Raw genomic sequence first — 21,429 nt, 5'->3', positions numbered from 1 at the left:
ATGACACTCATACATGCCCTTAGGGCATGTATGTGCGCCATATGCCCACACATGTCATTTTCAGGGGTGCAGCAGGGTGTTCTTGTGACCCCCCCTGCACCCTTGAAAATATTCCTAAATTGCGATTAGCAAATTGCTAATCCCAAATTTCCCCTTCATTCCTATGGCCCATAGAAATGAATGGGAAATTTGCAATTTAGGAATGTTAAGGAATTGCTAAAAAGAAGTGATTTCCTACATACATACCATTTTGCGATTTCTAAATAGCGATTCCTTAAAAATCGCTATTTAGAAATTGCAAATGGTCATGATGATACATATGGCCCTTGGAGTTTTCCGTAGACCCCGTAAAATTCAAAAACAGGCGCCTGACACCTGCCTGGTATGGTAGACAAAAGAAAGCTTGTTATACCCCCATACCCCAAGGTTCTTAGCTTGTTCACAAGGCGTGGGGGTTGGACCCAAAGTCTGGGGCCACCATGCCGACGACCACACTGATGGAGCCCTCCCTATCACAAGCACTTCGGTCTTGCTGCCATTCAATTTCAGGCAATTATTTGCCATCCACAAAGCCAGTTCTTGAAAGCAGGGAACAAAATTGAAGGCAGCTCCATCCTGTGCCTGGGTAAGGGAGACCACCAGCTGAGTGTCCTCAGCATAGGACAGAGCTTTAATCCCAAATTTATCCATGATTTTTGCCAAGGGGGTGACATAAAGATTAAACAATGTCGGGCTCAGGGTAGAGCCCTGAGGCACCCCCTGAGTCAGCTAGATGTCTCTAGATTAGTGAGCTCCCTGCACTACCTGAAAGCTGCGCTCAGACAAAAAGGATTCCATCCACTTCCAGGCACTACCTGCTACACCTCCTTTCCTGAGGCCTTGCAACAGGGTATGGTGGGCAACAGTGTCGAAGGCGGCACTTAAATCTCAAAGAATTGAGGCCGCCGTCTGTCCTTCGTCCACATATTTCCGAATAGTCTCAATCAAAGACAGTAGAGCGGATTCGGTGGAATAGAGGGCCCGGAAGCCTGACTGGGTAGGATGGAGAAGGTTGTTTTTACAAATATGTGCCGTGAGTTGGATGTTAGCTACCTTCTCCGCAACCTTTTTCAAAATAAGGGAGCAGGGAGATAACTTGATTTGCTGTGCTGCATTGCATTTTTTGTAAATCATAGACCTGATCAAGTAGGTGTGCTTTCAATTATAGTATGGTTGAACAGTACAAGTTGTGGTGCAAAGTCAAAAGGTTGAAGTCTCCTGCTCTCAAATCATGTGGATGTTGGAATATTCTGTAGATGCCTTGTTTTGCCTGCAACTTTTCTCGTCCTGATTTAGAGTTTGGCAGACAGGGTACTCCATATCAAATGCGATGTTGTACCCCATATGCCAAACTCTTGGTCCACAAACCTCATTTAGAGAAGGTCAGACTGGAAGCTTTCCATCAGTGTAACCTCCGCTGGCTCCATCAATGGAAAGCTTACTCCGGAAGCCCAATGAAGGGGGCCGCCAGAGTAAAGCTATCACACTGTCTGCTCTATTTGGAACAGACGGTGAAATGTTTTGTTTTTGTCTGTCGCAGCCAGAAACAGTCTGTTGGTGACAGATAGAAAAAAACAATAAGAAACCCCACACTGGGAGAAATTTCCCTGGGTTTTTATGCTATTTACAAACTGCACTTTTGTAGTAACTTACACTTTTAAACAAGTTTACTTCTTTTAGGAGTTCTCAAACTGCACTTTTGTAGTAACTTAGACATACGTGGTAAGTCTCAACTTCAATTTCTTTCTAATTGGTGGGTGTGGCAGTACCAGTGGTTGGCCATGTGTAGTGCTGGACGTGCAGAACTTATGACAAAATGGTATGTTTAACACAACGAAAAGTAGTAAACTTACTCAAAGTGTTGGTTACATTTGTGAATCAGGCCCCATGTTGGTACCCAGGCTTGGAATATGTAGTGAAGTGTAGTTAAGCATTACATACCAGTTGTATTCTAGTATATTAATTGCAGCTGTATTTAACAAAGAGGTTGTTGTGTTTTTTTATAGTGAGGTGTATTTAATTGACGGTCCTTATGGCAGGCAGGAAGTCACATATGTTGTAGATGACCCTTTGTGCTTGTCATATTTGTTGTAATGGCCAGAATAAGGTAATTTGATGTTTTGCATGGGATTTCAGAATTAAGACTCAACACAGTGTCGAGCAGTCCAAGCATCATGATACTCCAGTAAGTCTCTACTAATTCCCAAAAGATACATGTAGTTTAGTCCTGTAAGCCTAGCAAAAACATATCAAGAAAGCCACATACATTAATATCGGCACCTGGAGGAGGACTTTGTTTAACTCTCTAATCCACAAGTTGTGTCTGGAGAACATATCTACATACTGGACACTTGCTAGACGCTGAGAGGCTAGGAGGCTGAGAACCCTCTTCCCAATTTCCACACTCGTGCCTGCTAACAAGCCAGGTCAGAATGCAGATCAATAAGTTTGGGTACCAATGCAATCACCATGCATGGCACTGCACTGGAGGAAGTTGTAAGGTGGTCACTAGGCTTCTGCCCCTCCCCCAGGTCCACCTTTCTGCCCTGATGCACTGTCAGGCGGTCAGGGAGGTTCAACCGATTGGATTTGCCTCCAGTCTGCTTCCCCTGTAGTTTGCCCAGCCATTACTCTTGTGGCCAATCATCACCACTGGGCCCAACCCGCTTGGCCACAAGGGCAAGTTTGAGCAACAGTTGGAGGCAGTGACACCCAATGGATTAGGGGACTAGTACAGACCCTCTAAAAGCGTGCCAAACCAAATGAAAAAAAGACCCCCAGAGTGAGTATTTCTTCCCCATCGGTGGTGGGGGCCGCAGTTGTCGTTGGACCAGGGGAGGAGGTAAGTGGTTGAGAGTTTGTGCTTCTTTTCATGCTTCTCCTAAAACTCTGAATACACAACCAGGACTTACAAAATGTACTAAGGGCTTCTCTCAGGTACCAAATCTAGAGCAGTACCCTCCAAATCGACAGTCGCGGAAGTGGACAATCTTGTCCCCCCAACTTACCCTGTTTTAGCTACCATGAGTGCAATTAGCAACAGTTTAACTAAAATGACAGGCCCTCTGATGAAGTAGCCTGCCACAATGGCAATCAAACTACACTATTAAAGGAGATTGTTTCAACTTAACAATCACATAAAGAAACCAATAGAGATAGCCTAATGCAGAGGACCCTCCAGGAAGAGATAATAGCCAAAGCACAAACAACCTTTGCACATTAATGATATCATAGACTTATTACGGCTGCTACCTTTCAAATGTAAAGAAACCTTTGGAGGCACTCTCTGAACTCAAAGCAAGATGTGAGTCTTAGAGTAATGGCTGTTACCAACTCCATTCACAACAAACAACCTACAACAGTCGCGTTTGACCAACTTAGCCTTAACATTGGATAGAAAGTAAAGAACCAGTCAACAGGCAATGACAACGGGGCAACCTCACCTTCATGTCAGAAAACCATCAACACAACTTGTTAAATAATTTCTGGTGAATTAGAGCATGAACTGGAAGATCAAGCCATCCTGGCAGCATCTAGCAAACAATCTAAGAACAAAAGTTAACTCTAAGCTTTTTGAACCCTATTTAATCAAACGGCGTTTAAAGAATTCTGAAATCTAAATAAAAATCTTGGGCATCAAAACAAGCAGGCAACCCTTCATCAACCGGGCAGAGACCAAAACAATTATGGAATCTTTGACAAATTGTCAAACAAAAAAAAAATATACAGGTACCAAACTCAAATATTGATAATATGGTAACAAACCTCAATACTTCAGTAGTCCTTACTGGACTCGATTCTACTACTAATACTAAAATTAATTCAAGTAAACAATTGCAAATACCTGACTCAGAAAATGTTGTAACCATTTCCTCTGGCTTAAGTGAATATATCATTAATGGGTACTGTATGCCTTATAACTGTGAAGACAATGAAAATAGAGACAACGGCACTGTCCATGTGGTAGGTCCGTAGCGTATACACATGACAGACAAAGGTGAGGACAAAGAGATAAAGAAAATTACGTAAGTAATTTCAGAAATACCCATGGTTCTCTGACATCCTCAGGGAGTGAGCATGACTTCTACCAACACACTTATCCCAAAAGAGAATGTCAAATTTTAGAATATGGATCTTGCTCCTCAAGAGAAGTATTCATATTCCAATAGTAGATCCTCACCGGACAAGAACAGAGTACCCAACCATGACACTCAGGGGACAAAAAAAACAAAATTAGGACCACTGAAAAACAAGAACAAGGGGGTACACCATTCAAGAAGACCTCAGAGATGGAGAATTGTATGCAAATTTACTTTTTACCCTGCTAAGAATCAGAAGGTACATTTAGGTACATCTTGCACTTACAAAATATCCTTAGGGTTCTGCATCACTTCTCTAATCTGGAACAATCGTAATTCAGGAGATTATCTGTCTTACCACCAGCAATACTTCCAAGGAATATACATGCACAAACTGGTCTAACGCACATCACAATGCAAAAATACTCAAAAAAGCAAACCTTCTATCGTACTGGGGGATACACCTAAAAATAGTGGAGCCAAGGAAATATTCTTACTTCCTGAAGGAAGAAACAATACCTACCACTTGGAATTCCTCAATACTGCCTTGACTCACATGACATTTAAGGGCCTAAAAAATGATAGCAATATGATTACTAACAATTTAATAATACAGGGGGAACTATAACATGGCCCTCTACTCTAGACTCAAGAGATTTTCTCTAACTGGACCAACAGAGCATTCAGTGCATGTGTGGCACTTGGTAAATAGAAACCTGGGGTGAGAACACAAGCTCACGATGGCTACTCCTTTGTGGGACTCGGAGCAACTGGGCACCCTTAGAAGCTTGAAGGGGTTCTAAAGGTGGTATCCGATAGGGATCACGAAAATTGGGGACCTATGGCAAAAGGGAGATGTGATCTTCTTTGACATTTTGAATATGAACTGGCCAGTATGGAATACGTTCGGTATTTGCAGGTGAGACATGCACTAACGTCTCATATGTAGAAGGGAGTATCCCCCCAGATGCCTTGCCATTGGAAGATAGATTGCTTGATGGGTACCTGCAAATGAAAGCAGTGTCTTTGACATGCAAGAAAATGGTCAATAATGCGCCAGACCCGCTTAAAGTGATCCGGGAATGCTGGGGGAACGATGGGTTGGAACTTGATGACGAAGAATGACCAGAGGCAGTGGCCTCCCCACTGGAAGTCGCAATCTCCTCCAGGTTGTGCCTGGTCCAATTGAAGATCCTCCATAGAATTTATGTAACAGGGACTCGACCTGTCAGTATGGGAAGGGTGGAAGAGGACATGTGCAGGAGGAAATGCAGGCAGGAGGGCACATTTATGCATTTCCTGTGGAAGTGTGCATGTATACAAACATATTGGAAGGGGATACATGCCTGTCTGGGAGAGGTCTTTGGACTTGTGGTGGGGATTGAGGCTAAGAGATATCTTTTAAATGTCTGGGAACCCACAGATTTAGGTAGGAAAGACCGCATTTGAGTCACACTGGGGCTGATGGTCGCAAAAAGGAATCTGGCAAGATTGTGGGGGGGCGGGACACCACCCACTGTTGAAGGGTGGAAAGCAGACATGGACTGGTGTATGCTACGGAAGAAAACTGTGTATGTGTCTAGAAAGTGCCCTCAAAAATGGATTGAAATATGGAGCAAATGGAATAACTACCATGGTAATGTGTGCGAACCCCCAGTCGTTCTTTCTTTGGAAGATCCTGTAACGCCATAGAGATCACTACACTACTGTATCATGCATATACTGTACAACGGTGACGAATGTGATTGTAATCATGTAACGTGATTTATTTCGTACAATTGTGAATGGAAATGTCGCTTTTGTTGTTTAATAAAAAGATATAAAGAAAAAAAACTTAATAATAACAGTAGGCTCTGACAATAAAATCAGTAGATTCGTCCAGATTTCACCACTATCATTTCCCGGGTCATACTTGTCTAACCCCCAGTTTTGGTATTTCTGATAGAGGCAAAGAAGATCTAAGACATATCAAAGAGTCTCTGCATATCTGTTCTTGGAATATAGCCATTTGAGACAGACAGAATAAAAAATTCATCATGAACTTTACAGTTTTTTTAAATGCTTATGATATCATCTGTTTACAGAAAATATGTAGCACAGCAGAGTTTAACTGTTAGAACTACATATCCCTGAATATGTTACCAACGAAATGCCCCCTTGGGTAGATCCAATGAAGGTCTAGTGGTATTATTGCTCTGTAGTTCAGGAGTTTCGAATTATAGAATTTCCAATGGATCTAAAAACATTTCGGCACTATGAGTAAAGTATGCTATAAACACTCGAATTAATTTACTTTTTTTTTAAAGCGCCTGTTACCACTGGGTCATTGTGTCCCCGTGCTATGGTATCAGCTTAACTTAGCAACAACAGCAGACCTACAACTAAAATTATACGGCAGGGAACAAATGGGTCTTCAGTCCTTTCCGAAATATAGACTTAGAGCCCTCCAGCCGGAGACTTTGAGGAAGTGTGTTCCACAGCTGTGCGGCCAGATAACGAAAGGAGCGGCCACCTATCCTTGCTCTCTTGATGATGGGCACACACACCTTCGCTGTCCCACTAGATCTCAAATGTCAGGTCAGTGCATAGGGAATTAAAAGATCATGCAAGTACGAGGACCCCTTCCTTTGTATAATCTGGTGACTAACACACAGGGCCTTAAACTGTATTCTCTCCCTAATTGGAAGCCAATGTAGGGAGGCCAGAGCCCTTTTAGCAGAGGCTCTCTTTGGGAGCATGAGAACCAATCTTGCTGCTGCATTCTGGATACACTGCAGTCTCTGCATACATTTAGCAGTTGCACCCAGATACAAAAGGTTGCCATAATCCAGGCGTGAGGTCACTAAAACATGCACCATAGTCTTCCTCGATGCAGTGGGTAAAACAACTAGGGCCATATGTATCAAGCAAATTAGCATTCGCAAAGGCCGAAATTCGCAGAATTTCGGCCTTTGCGAATGCTAATTTGCTAAATGGTATGTATGAAACATTTTGGCAGCAAAATATGGAATCGCAAAATTTGCCATTCCTTATTTTGCAATTACACTTAAGGAATCGCAAATTGTGCGATTCCTTAAATGCAATGTATCAAAGGAAAATTCATTCAAAAATGCCCATAAGGATTCGCAAATTACCAGTTGCGAATTCTTTTACAAAAGCAATGTATTTAAAATGCAAAGGTGCCATATGACACTCATACATGCCCTTAGGGCATGTATGTGCGCCATATGCCCACACATGTCATTTTCAGGGGTGCAGCAGGGTGTTCTTGTGACCCCCCCTGCACCCTTGAAAATATTCCTAAATTGCGATTAGCAAATTGCTAATCCCAAATTTCCCCTTCATTCCTATGGCCCATAGAAATGAATGGGAAATTTGCAATTTAGGAATGTTAAGGAATTGCTAAAAAGAAGTGATTTCCTACATACATACCATTTTGCGATTTCTAAATAGCGATTCCTTAAAAATCGCTATTTAGAAATTGCAAATGGTCATGATGATACATATGGCCCTTGGAGTTTTCCGTAGACCCCGTAAAATTCAAAAACAGGCGCCTGCCACCTGCCTGGTATGGTAGACAAAAGAAAGCTTGTTATACCCCCATACCCCAAGGTTCTTAGCTTGTTCACAAGGCGTGGGGGTTGGACCCAAAGTCTGGGGCCACCATGCCGACGACCACACTGATGGAGCCCTCCCTATCACAAGCACTTCGGTCTTGCTGCCATTCAATTTCAGGCAATTATTTGCCATCCACAAAGCCAGTTCTTGAAAGCAGGGAACAAAATTGAAGGCAGCTCCATCCTGTGCCTGGGTAAGGGAGACCACCAGCTGAGTGTCCTCAGCATAGGACAGAGCTTTAATCCCAAATTTATCCATGATTTTTGCCAAGGGGGTGACATAAAGATTAAACAATGTCGGGCTCAGGGTAGAGCCCTGAGGCACCCCCTGAGTCAGCTAGATGTCTCTAGATTAGTGAGCTCCCTGCACTACCTGAAAGCTGCGCTCAGACAAAAAGGATTCCATCCACTTCCAGGCACTACCTGCTACACCTCCTTTCCTGAGGCCTTGCAACAGGGTATGGTGGGCAACAGTGTCGAAGGCGGCACTTAAATCTCAAAGAATTGAGGCCGCCGTCTGTCCTTCGTCCACATATTTCCGAATAGTCTCAATCAAAGACAGTAGAGCGGATTCGGTGGAATAGAGGGCCCGGAAGCCTGACTGGGTAGGATGGAGAAGGTTGTTTTTACAAATATGTGCCGTGAGTTGGATGTTAGCTACCTTCTCCGCAACCTTTTTCAAAATAAGGGAGCAGGGAGATAGGTCGTAAATTGTCAAGTTGATCTATACTAATGTGAGGTTTTTTGTGGAGTGGGAAAACAACTGCCTCTTTCCGTTTTTATGGAACCACTCCTGAACTAAAAGAAAGCTCTAAAAGATGTCTGATAAATGGCTCGAGTATCTCAATACTCCCTCTAAGCACCTTAGGGGTAGCAGGATTCCTTGGTGAGGCTGATTTAATACTGAAGGCTATCTGTTTAAGAGTGTCTGGTGGAGGTATGAGGAATTCGTCAAGACACTGTATTTCTAAAACATCAACAGATTCCACCTCAACCCTGTAGCCCTCACGAGCAGAGTCAGGAAAGGTGGAGCAAATTTTCTCCACCTTCTCCGCAAAGAAATCAGTAACTCGATTGCAAGATTCCTCAGAGCCTGCAATGGGTGCTGCAATGGTCGCAAGGGAGGATATCTCTATATAAACTTTAAACAGCTCTTTAGTTGAGTTCTCAGCCGTTTCAATCCTTTCCTTGTAATAGGCTGCCCTGACCTTTTTAATAAGCGAGTGCTAGTTCTTGAGGCTACTTTTGTATTCATTTTTCAAGTGGACTGAGAAATCTTTCCTCCATCGCCTTTCTAGGCGTTTGCCTGCTGACTTAGCAGTTCTTAGCTCCTCACCAAACCAGGGAGCCGATTTGTGTCTTTTACTAGACATTTTTTAGTGACCAGGGTGCGGTGCAATCTAGTACATCCATAATGCGTCTCTCTAGGGCTTCACAAGCCAAGTTCGCGTCCGAGCCACAGGGTGGACCTGACATTAGGAGGGCCTGATTAAAATTTCCCTGAGAGAATCCAGCCCATTTCCTATATTTTATGCCAATCTTAGCTTTCTCATGTGCCTTTGGCAAGGGCAACTTTGCCATAAAAGGAATCAGGAAATGATCGGACCACAAAACTGGAAGTGGGGGCTCCACTTCCAAAGCACCCCAGTTGGCAAAAATAGGGTCAAGTAAATGTCCCATGTTATGCGTGGGAAGTTCTGATTTTAAAATTAATTGTAGCGCTGCTAATTCCTCGCGGATCTCTTGAGCCTCAGAGTTGAGTGCATCATCAAAATGCAGATTTAAGTCGCCCAACAACAGTAGCTTTTCATATCGTAGGGCAGGATGAATGAGGTACTCAATAAGACTGGGTGAGAACCTTATATAGGGTCCCGGAGGTCTGTAGACCAGTAGCCCTTTGATGATACAGTTGGTGGCTATCTTAATCGTAAAGAAGCCTGCCTCACTGTCTACTATCTCAGCTGGCTCGAGAGAGCATTGAATATCATGTTTATAAATGATTGCAATGCCCCCTACTCTGCCAGGTAGTCTGTCCGCTCTCATAATCCCATAGCCACTAGGAAGTGCCTCCAGAATTTCTGGTGCTGAGTCCACATCCAAGCAGGTCTCTGTGAGGAATATAACATCTACTTGACCCTCTATCAGATGGTCACAGATCTCAATTCTGTGTTTCCTCAGTGATCTGCAATTGATTAAGGAGAGCCTAAGTGAGGGGCCTACCTCCTAATCCTCTGCTTGTATATTCACCCTAAACAAGCAGTGGCTACATTGCCAGCTCTTACCTTCTTTCCTTATGCTGTGTTTACACTGTTCATCCATCAAAGGACAGAGCGCACAAAGCATCTGAGCACTGTAGTGGCGTCTGATTTCAAATCCACTAGGGGCTCTAGCCCCTAGCCCCGGATGGCGCCTGCGGCGCGTCCGTAGTGCAGCCGCAGAGGCATGCGGAATTTAAAGAAATGCTCCTACGGCCACTAGAGCGCTACCCGTCCTGGCCGGAAGTACCTGGCTCTGTCTTCCCCGCCCTCCGCACAATGGCAGTAACACCGCGTCGGACCGCGGCGGGAAGACCAGCAATCAAGCTCAGGTCTCCACAAACTGGTGAGAAAAGAGTTTAGCAGGCACCCTAATGCTCCCCTCCACTTAAAACAAGATACCCCCAGCAAAGTTTTAAAAATTAGCCGTCACAAGTTTAAAAAAAGCTGTAGCTGCTTTGACTTTCCGTACCATAAAGCGGATTGAGGGACAATGCCACTGTCCATCTCATCGCTGCACAGCAGCAGAGGCATGCGGAATTTAAAGAAATGCTCCTCCGGCAAATAGACAATACAATGAAAAGACGTGCCAATGCTGATTACTGTTCAAGATCTAGTTCTTCAAAAATGCATAAACCATACACATTTGAAAGCTCATTAGTAGCTTTTTATTTTGAGTTTTGTTATATATATCATGAAAAGATTTCATACAAATTTTCCTTTTTTTCACAAACAAACAATAACAAAATAATTTGGGGGACAGGGGGACCAATAAACAATCACACAATCAAACAATCATTCATACATGTAATCATATTTCATATTCCACACCATACCACTCACAACCCACCTGCAAGGTACATACACACACCATAGGTAATTAAAATAAACCAATGGAGTAGCACATGGTCTGCCAAAAACCTAATTAACGGAAAAAATTCTATCAAATGTATCACAGGAATAAATCCATACAAGTGAGTGATATTAACACAAGATTCCCTTTTGCATTCAGTGTTATTACTGTACAATTCAATAAAACACAATTTTGTGGGCAAAACCAATGGTTTACGCGTTTCGAATCCCTGGCGTTTTTTGGGATTCTCCTCAGGACCAATACAATCAGTATCTCAGAAAACCAAAGTCGATTTGTCTCTATATCTTCTTTAGTGAGAGATCTAAAGGTCTTCCCACTGTTTAGCATTCTTTTTATGGGAGCGCGTTGGTAGCTCTATGAAAAGCAGTTGTGGTCTCCCCACCCACCTCCAGCCACCACACGGTGTGGAATCTTCACAGTAAAATGGTAAAATGACAGGTTTGCGTCCGATATTTTATATATTTCTCATCCGTTCTTAAAGGAATGAATCTCCCAGTAAATCAACGACCATCCACTCGCGGAATTCACTTCCACTGCACCAAACAGCAAATAGAGCGCTACCTGTCCCAGTCTGAAATACCTGGCTCTGTCTTTCTCTGCCGTCCACACAACGGTAGAAATACAGCGTCGGACCAATCAAGCTAAGGTCGCCACAAACAGGTGAGAAAATAGATTAGCAGACACCCTAATGCTCCCCTCCAGTTAAAACAAGATACCCCCAGCAAAGTTTAATAAATTAGCCCAGTGTCACAAGTTTAGAAAAAGCTGCAGCTGCTTTGTCTTTCCGTACCATAAAGCGGATTAAGGGACACTGCCACTGTCCGTCACTCAATGTCTACATTCATTCTTTAGAAACCCAGGACAGGAAAAGACTTGTAACCATTCTTGAAGAAATTGAAAGCATATTATGTTCATTTACAAACTCCACAATTTTGTTACCAAGTGACTTTAACCATAACTTAATCCATAAAAGGCAAAACATACTCTAGGGGACCAACAACTTTTAATCCCTGTTCGCATCCTCAAAATTAGGATGTTCACCAGCTTGGGCAAATTGGTTAGCTCCTCTCTCATGGACATAGGGCTGCACCATCTAAATGGTAGTGATCTGACTTATCAACCAGCTAGCAAAAGCAGGCAGGTGAAAACCATTTAAGGAAATAGTGCTCGGAAGCTGTAACTAAAGTCTACGGAGTAACAACACATGTAAGAGGGCCAGTCCTTATGGGATGTAACAAGCTGAAACAAGGCAGTACTAAGGAGAGACTACCACGCCTTTTGACCAATGAAAAGCCACAGTTTCCAAAGGACAATGATACAAGCCAAAGAAAAATATGGGTGGAGCTTTAAGTCCATACCTCAATACAGCATGACTCACAGAGCAGTGCATGCACTGACCAGGCTCAACCTAAAAAAGAGGGGGGCTCAAGGCAGAGACTGCTTGCAGTAATTGCTGGAAAGGGGCCTCTAACTGCTATCAGAAGATAAGAAGAATAAAATGCAAAGCCTCAATACTATCCACAGCCAATTCAAATAAAAAGCCTCATAAGTGCATAAAAAAAATAACCACCAAACCAGACAAGGGCGGAGACAAAGAAGGGGTGCCCACTGAACAGAGAAAACCGACAAACACATGAGAACACAGGATCAAATGTTATAATTGATTTATTTTGACATTATTTCTATTCAGTCTTAGTTTTCTAGCCTGCCGCTGTTGTTTTCTATTGGACTATTTTGCAGTACCAGTGGTTGACTATGTGTGGTGTTCAACTTTCTACAAGGTTGGGATGAAGTACATTTTTTTCGTACATATTTGAATAGATTTTTCTTCATTGACCAAAAGCATTACATTCCATTTTTTCGCAATACAGGCAATTAGCTGTTTTTTTCTTTTGATCCTTAGGTGTGGGAGTCTTCTTTTGTCCATAAGCATTTTCCTACTTCCTTCCTCTCATCTATTCTTCCCCTTTTAACCAGATGTAGGCCCTCAATGGGGTTGTATGACGGAACCCTGCACGCATTTACAAACTTGAGTCTACACAACAGTAAGAGAGGTGTTGCACTTAAAAATCCAATACCAATTTAACAACTTGGCCCCTAAAGCAAGTAGTTGTAACAACTTATATGATAAAGTAGCACATAGTAACTGTGCTGTTAAGGAAGGTCGTTGTGACTGTGTGGTAAAGAATGTTTCCCCTCTATGGACAGCATATTTTTAGGAATTTTCTTGGTCATCTTCTTCTTTCATATGTTTTTAAGCTATGATGCAGCTATCAAGTCAAGTCAATAGCACTTTATTTCGATTAATAAAAATCATAAAAGCGATCACACAGTTATATTACACACAATATTAAAATGCATTAAAAATGTAATCATACATAGTACACAATATTATACATGATAAAAGACATAAAATCAGGTATAGGTGATGGGATCAACCAAAAAAAACTCACAATTCAGCTATCCATTGCCTTTCCCGTTGCTTCAGCCTTGGTATTTTGGGATGCTCCAGTATCTCATAAGGTCTCTTGAAGCTACCAATTACCCATGCATAAGCATTGGGTATTGTTTAAGTGCTCCAGTCTCTTGTGAAGTCCCTTTTAGCTACAATGAACACCAAAAAACAGAAGATTGTTTTATATCTTGTTGGACTATCTTCTCTGGAATGCCTTATGGTGTGGTTGCACTGAAGTATGGTTGGGCATGAGTTGTATTTCTACCCCTACTGCGTCAGACATCTCGTTTTGCATACGTTCCCAGAAATGGTGTATTGGCCTGCACTCCCACAATGCTTGCCAGAGTGTACACTCTTCTGTTTTGCATTTGAGATAATTCATCTTGGGAGACAGACCGTCATATAGATCCGGCTCCTGTAACAATATGCTCTAGGTAGCATTTTTAGCTGGATTATCTGAAACTAGATCTTATCACGCCTTGTCTCAGTGTCTAAGTGCATCACCCTGTTAAAATGTAAAATCTGATTCTCTCATTTTTTGATTAAGCTAAGCCTTATCCATTTTTCACCCTTGCCCTGCTTCCAGCCCCGCTTTATCCTTGACACCGCATCTGTATAAACATGAGTAAAGAATCTAGATTGGGGCATTGTAGGCTTTGTACACATGCAGAGTCAGTGCAAAAGAACAGCTGGCATCAGCTCAAGGGTTTTCAGACAATGGTTAATCCTGAAATAAAGTTTACTCAGATAGCAAATCTTGTTGTTCAGCCATAGGACATAGCAATTGCACAAGACACCGAGGCTGTCGATTCTTGCCGTTACCTCATTTGTGTGTTTTTCCCAAAGCTCCATTTACCTCTGGGCATCCCTTGTTTGTGATCTCTTGCTATAAAAACCCATGTAACCCATCGTTCAGGGTGCTTCTCCCAGAGTATCTATATGGTGCTTGTGGGATGGGCCCCCATTCGTGAATGCTAAATAAATGATCCATGGTACTTCACTCCAGTGTCGATTCCTCCTTACTTTTTAAGAACCCCTTAGTCAAGATAATCCCTTTCCTCTACCATGGACATCTGAATGTCAAGAAGCATATCAGCAGCTTCGTGCATCCCTTTGTTCTGCTCCAGCGTTAGCCACACCAGACTATGCTAAGCCTTTTATATTATATGTACACGAGAGAGAAGGATGTGCATTGTCAGTTTTAACACAACCATATGGTAGTAAACATTGTCCATGTGTTTATTTTTCTGCTGTATTAGACACAGTAGCCAGAAGACTTCCAGGCTGTCTTAGAGCGTTTGCTGCCACAGCCATTTCTATACGACAATCTGAAGGGATAGTGTTGAGTAACAAGCCTATGGTTATGGTACCACATTCCGTAGATGCACTCCTTAATCAGACTAAGACACCTGACTAGTGCTAGAATTACAGGATACAAACGTACGCTCTTGGCACCTCATATCACACTCAAGAAATGTTTGACATTGAACCCAGCTAAATTGTTACCTTTGCCAGCTGAACAAACTCATGATTTGCACAGCTGTATTTTTCTGACAGAAGAACAAACTAAGGGAAGAATAGATCTTAAAGATACACCTTTGTTAGATCCTGAGGGGGAATTATGGGTGGATGGTTCCTTTTTGAAATTACCGGATGGCAGCACCTCTGCATCCTATGCCATAACCACATTACAAACTGTGGTAGAAACAGCCTGTATTCCGCAAAAATCTGCCCAAGCAGCTGAACTCATTGCGCTTTTAAGGGCCTGTGAACATTACTGAAGGGTTATCAGTGAACATTTACACAGAAAATCAGTAAGCATTTGGTGTGGCACACAATTCTGGCAAGCTTTGGAAGGAACTGGGATTCCTAATCTCCTATGGTTTTAAAATACAGCATGGTGAATTGGAAAATAGTCTTCTTACTGCCTTGACATTGCCAAAGAGTGTAGCCATTATCAAATGTAGGGCCCACAATAAAATTAGAGATAAAGTGGGACAAAGAATTGCCTTTGCAGACGATGTTGCAAGAAATACTGCAAGTATACACACAAGTAGGATGTATGTATTACGATCCCAAGCTGAGAGATGGGAAAATATGTTTACAGAGATCAAAGAAATACAGCAGTTAGCTACAGAACAAGAAAAAGCAGAATGCAAAAAGAAAGGAGAGATAGATGATGAGGGATGTTGGAGGTCAAAAGATATGTCGAAATGGAAGTGGCCTTATGCCTTCTTATTACCTTTTGTGACTATGACTCACGGACCTGCTCACGTCAGTGCCAAAAACACCATCTCCCAACTAGAACAGGTTTGGGATAATCAGCACATTCGGAAAACAGCTGAACATTTGGTAAAACATTGCATGATATGTCTACAGCACAATTCTGGGAAGGGAGTATCAACTCCTACTGGTGGATTTTCTCAACCCCAGGCCCCCTTCGAAGCACTTCAAATGGATTATATTCAGTTAGAGCACTGCAATAATTAAAAGTATGTATTAGTAGTTGTTTGTTCCTTTAGTAAGTGGGTGGAAGCTTATTCCACCAAAGACAACACATCCTTGACAACAGCTAAAGCTCTGCTAAAGGAGTTCCTCCCCTGTTTGTAAAGTCCTATTGAGTGACAATGGCCCCCACTTTACTGGCCAGATAATAGAGTACCTAATGGAGGGTTTAAGGGTACAACAAAAGTTTCATGCCGCTAATTACCCCCAGGCAGCGGGGCTAGTAGAGAGGTACAGTGCCACATTGAAGTTGAAACTAGCGAAGATACAGGCAACAAAGGGCCTTAATTGGCCAGATGCTTTGCCTCTAGCATTGGTATCTGTTTGTTCCATCTCACATAGTAAAATTGGACTTTCTTTCTATGAAATAGTCTTCGGCAGGCCTATGAATGTATGGGTACACCCAAGGCCAAACATGATAAAAGAAATACAGTACCCTATTTTGAGTGATTATCTGAGAAACTTGACTTTGATTTACCAGCAGGTGCATGAAGCTATACTAAAAAATCAGAGGGTCTAGTTCATGGTCTCCAACCAGGCGAGTTTGTGTTGGTGAAGAACTTTCAGCGATCTAAGAATCTGGAGCCTCGTTGGAAGAACATTGAGCAAGTCATGCTGGCAACCCAAACTGCTGTCTGTGTCACCAACAGACGCAATTGGATAAATGCTGTACACTGCAAGCGAATCCCAGCAACTGTTCTCTAGCCAGAAGGCAGAGATGATCTGAAAGACAACTTACAGACAGATAGCATAACTTGTGGTTCAGCCTTAGGATATAGCAATTGCACTAGACACAAGGCTGTTGATTCTTGCGTTACCTCATTTTTGTGTGTTTTCCCAAAGCTCCATTTACCTCTGGGCATCCCTTGTTTGTGATCTCTTGCTATAAAAACCCATGCAACCCATCGCTCAGGGTGCTTTCCCAGAGTATTTCTATGGTGCTTGTGGGATGGGCCCTTATTCATGAATGCTAAATAAATAATCCATGGTACTTCACTCCAGTGTCGATTCCTCCTTACTTGTTAAGAACCCTTGGACTAAAGGGAGACTCTGCCCCAGTAGATTATTAATAATCTACTTCCACAACCCTGGTCCTCATCTTCTACATCACCAAGATTTCTATGCCATTTTTCCCTCCGGTATTTCAAGTATTATGTAGTATTATTGATAAGTGTTATCTAGATTTGGGTGATTATGGCCTTTCCTAGTGCCTCTCCGAGTACCCTTCTTTCTAGAGGGGGCGTGTCTTGGATTTTCATCTAGTCTTTCTGCACCCTGTCAGGGACATGCTTAAGTTGTAGATATCTATAGTACTGTGAAGGGTGGAGTTTGTGTTGCTACTGAAGTTGGGTAAAATCTTTTATGACTTCTGCCATTAGTAAATCTTCCAGTTGGATACGTCTGTGTTGTCCACATTTTAAATCTTCAACCCGCCACCCCTATGGAAAGGATATCTAGTTCTTAGAAATTGCTGAAAATTCATAAAAAGGAATCAAAGAATGATCCTAGGTATTTGCACCAAATGTTTTCCTGAATTCTGAAGTGTCCATGATCATCTTCTCCCCTGGGTTGACTTCAGGTGTCGAATTCCATTGGAACAGTCAGATTTAGAACTAACTTGTTAGACTAGATAACACTCCAGCAGTCTATTCCCTGTTTGATAAATTTTCTAGACTGCATTTCTAAATATCTCCATGCCTGTCAAGTGGGTAGCCCCTCCACATTAGGAAAATAATTAATTGAAACAATGCTGTCTGTTAGTTGTCTCTGTTATGGCTACCCAAAGATGTTTGATTCTCTTACGAAACATCATAGTGTACCTAGGAGAATACATAAATCTGACTTGCATTGTCTGATATGTGCAGACAATGCAATTATATTTGATTTACCCGAATTCGATTGCAATATAGAATTGAGGCATAAAAGCAATATGTCATGGTCATTTATTCAATAACTCAGATTTAAATCTCCCTAGGAAAATCTCTCACCACCTAGAACTCAATCCCAAGAACACTTCAATTCCATCACCTTATAGCTCAAAGATAATTCTATAGATAATAATAATGCAAGCCACCTAGAAGCGTGCACTCAAATGGAAAGTAATGCTGGTCTTATCACAATACATTACTTCTCTAGCATGAAATCATTAGGTAACAGCTAATTTCTATTTTTTAACAGGTTTCTTGTTAACAAATAGAAATTTAAGAATCAATCTTAAATTATTTTTAAACATTCTGGGCCAGATGTAGGAGCCCTAATACCGCGGACCGGTATTAGGGTTTTCAGATGTAGGGCATGCATTTACAGAATCGGTATTTTACCGATTCTGTATTTACCGATTTGGTAAAATGACCGAATCAGTAAATACAGACTCGGTAAAATACCGATTCTGTAAATGCAGATGTAGCTGGCACATGTCAGAGTGCCACAGGGCTTTAAGAATCGGTATTTTACCACCCAATCCACTTGGGTGGTAAAATACCGATTGCAGGTGTGCATGCACACCTGTGCCATGTGACACACAGACATACCCATAGGGCATGTATGTGTGCCCCATGGCACACAAGCCTGTAATTGGGGTGCCAGAGGGTGTCAAAGTGACACCCCCTGCACCCTTGCAAGAATAGGTAATTACCGAATCGGTAAATACCGATTCGGTATTCCACATTAATTTCTATGGGCTTCAAGGCCCATAGGAATCAATGGGGGATACCGATTCGATATTTACAGAATCGGTAAATACCGAATCTTCCAGATTCGGTATTTTCCGAATCAGAATTACCTACATTTCCCCCCCTCTAATTTACCACTTCTTAAATACAGAATCAGTATGATTCGGTATTTTAGAAGTGGTAAATTAGATTTTACCTACATAGGGCCCTCTGAGCCCATTTTTCAATGAAATTAAAGATACCTCATAAGCTCAATATTAACTATCAGTCAAATTACCTAAGTCATGCTTTTACTATCCAAAGCCTCATGAAGCCATGTCTAGGTCTGTGCCTCAACTTGCTATGCTTTGCTCCAAGGGGCCTGCTTTTACCATTTATGTTTACTATTCTACCTGCAAGATCAGTTTTAATTTTAATAAGACATGTATTCATGATATTTCTTTGCAAATCCATCCTCCATCCATTGAGTGTATATTGTAATTTACCATGCCCCATGTTTCGAACCATCAGGGCGAGTTCAACGGGGGCGGTATCAAAACCTCTAAAGCAGAGTAAATCATTATTTACAACAATCATAGCTGGCACTGTTGAAAAGACAACATCCAACCTTTTTCAGGCACTTGAGGAATAACTATGCTTACAAGGGTCTAGTAGCCTAGCAAGTTTAATATCATATGCTTTCAAAGGGCAAAGTTGGGGTATTAAATGGGTATTTTCCAAAATGCATGATTGATTAAGGGGACTTTGACTTGAGAGAAGGTATGATTAAATTCTAGCATAATAACCCAGCCATATATATGCTCCTCCCCTTAAACAGTCTCATAATGCTGAAAACATGCTTGGGAAGAAACGTAATACTCCAAACCCAAACCATCACAAACTTCTCCAGAATGTTGTCAAAGTTGTGAACGTTTAAGCATGTTGTCTCAAGGATTCAGCATTTGGCAAGACAGTTCATCCTCTTTATTAGATGTCATAGGTTTCTCATCTCTAGAACTCTTCCACCATCACTTATCAATCAGGTTGTTCTGAGGTCATGACATTAAGGACATCTTATGCCTCACAGCCTCACAGCTAGCAACTGACTCAACATCTCTAAATAAAATCCTCCTGGAGTTTGATATTTGTCATCAATCTGAGCTACCTTCTCATTAGATATTCATGATCAATGTGAGCTACCTTCTCACTAGTCTTTAGAATTAGTCGCATTTTTATTCCTCTGTGAGGTGTTAATTATGCTTTTTCAAAGGATTAAAAATGGAATCCAAATAAATCATGTAAGTGATTCCTAAATATCTCTAGGGCCCTGCTAAAGTAGTTTCCTGAATGAATACATAGCTTCACAAGTGTCTTTTGCTGGTCCTACATACTCCATTCTCAGTTGTTTTTAATCCAAAATACAGGACAAACGATGAGCATTGGTATTGCTGTAAAATTCTTAAAGGATCAACCCGAGAATTGAGGTAGGGAACCGGCTGCTTGACTGAACATAAATCCAGCATTATAACCAATTTTAAATTTACCCAGAGACCTAGGACTGAAAAAATAGTATCCAGAGTGTGGCACGAGCTACCGACTGATTTTTCATCAGTTTTATAATAGAGCAAAAAAGTGTACATAATCCACTGTTTGATTAACAGAAGCATCCATCAAAAACATCAGGAAAAGCTGATAGATTAGTTTAAAAAAACGTTTTGTGCACTCACTGGGGTTCTAATTGGAAGATCTTTTCCCACACAATCTTTAAAGTTATCAAAAACAACCAGAGAATCAAATTTAATATTAGGGAGAGTGTAGATAATAATAATTAAACTAAACTTAACCTTTTAGCTCCTGAGGCTTTTCCATCCCCGATGATGAGCCCTTTTTTCATGTTTGGAGAATTTTACACTTAGGATTCCACCAAGGCATTTCACAAAAAGAATCAAGGCAAATATTCATATATCTTGGGGCATTCTAAAGGTACCCAGTGTTTTTAGATTCCCATGAAGGGGACCAAGTAAATGTAAATTTCTTTTTTGAAATTGCCAAAATACATCATGACAAACTTGCCTTGGTCAAAACTCTGGGTACACCCCCTGAGGTGTGTCTAGGGAAACAAAGAACTCCCTCTGAAAACCAGTTCTGAAACAGGTTCCCTCACCAATGGGATTGGTGCCACTCTGGCTATTGGAACAAGGGCAAGGGCAAGGGCAGGTTGAGGTGTGAGGTATATCTGCCTGTGATAAGGATACCCATTTGCAGCTTGTGCAGCTGGTGGGCCGTCCTATCAGTAGGAAGTAACACATCCTCCCAGCCAAGGCCCTTTTGCTTTTGTTTCCCTACCAGAAAGCCATTCCCACCTCTTTGCAGGGAGGCCAGCAGGCTGCCAGGTGACAGGTGTAGATGAATGTCTGAAAATACTAGTAGAGGCTTTAGGCAGAAAAAGGCTGACTTCTTAACAATGGTATTTTCAAAATAGTAATTTAAAATCTGACTTGAACATTAGATTGGATTTTAAATGACTATTAATTTGAGCCATTGAATCATATTTCTAACTATTACCTAACTGAAGTTATGCATTATAAGGTGCAATAACACAACTCAGTGTTTTTCTACTGGAGAGCTAGCCTTGCCAAAGAGAAAAAAACAAACTTGGAGATTATTCACTGTCAGGACATGTAAAACTTAAATACCCATTTCCTTTTTTTTTTAAATACCATCCACCCTGCCTAAGGGAAATTTAGGGCCTACCTTATGAGTGATTTATACATATTAAAAAGGAAAGTTTAGGCCTTGCAATCATTTATTTTGCCAGGTCGAACATCCTGTTTTTAAAACTGGCCATTCAGGCTGTAGGGGTATACCTTAAGGCATGCTTTGCCATGTCACTTTTGAGGAGTCACAATAGCTGCTGCAGTCCCTTGGAAAAGTGTACCTAAAAGGCGTTTGCA

The sequence above is a fragment of the Lissotriton vulgaris genome, chromosome 6, assembly GCF_964263255.1.
Source record: "Lissotriton vulgaris chromosome 6, aLisVul1.2, whole genome shotgun sequence".
Classification (NCBI taxonomy): Eukaryota; Metazoa; Chordata; class Amphibia; order Caudata; family Salamandridae; genus Lissotriton; species Lissotriton vulgaris.
Note: the sequence above shows the minus strand (reverse complement) of the source record.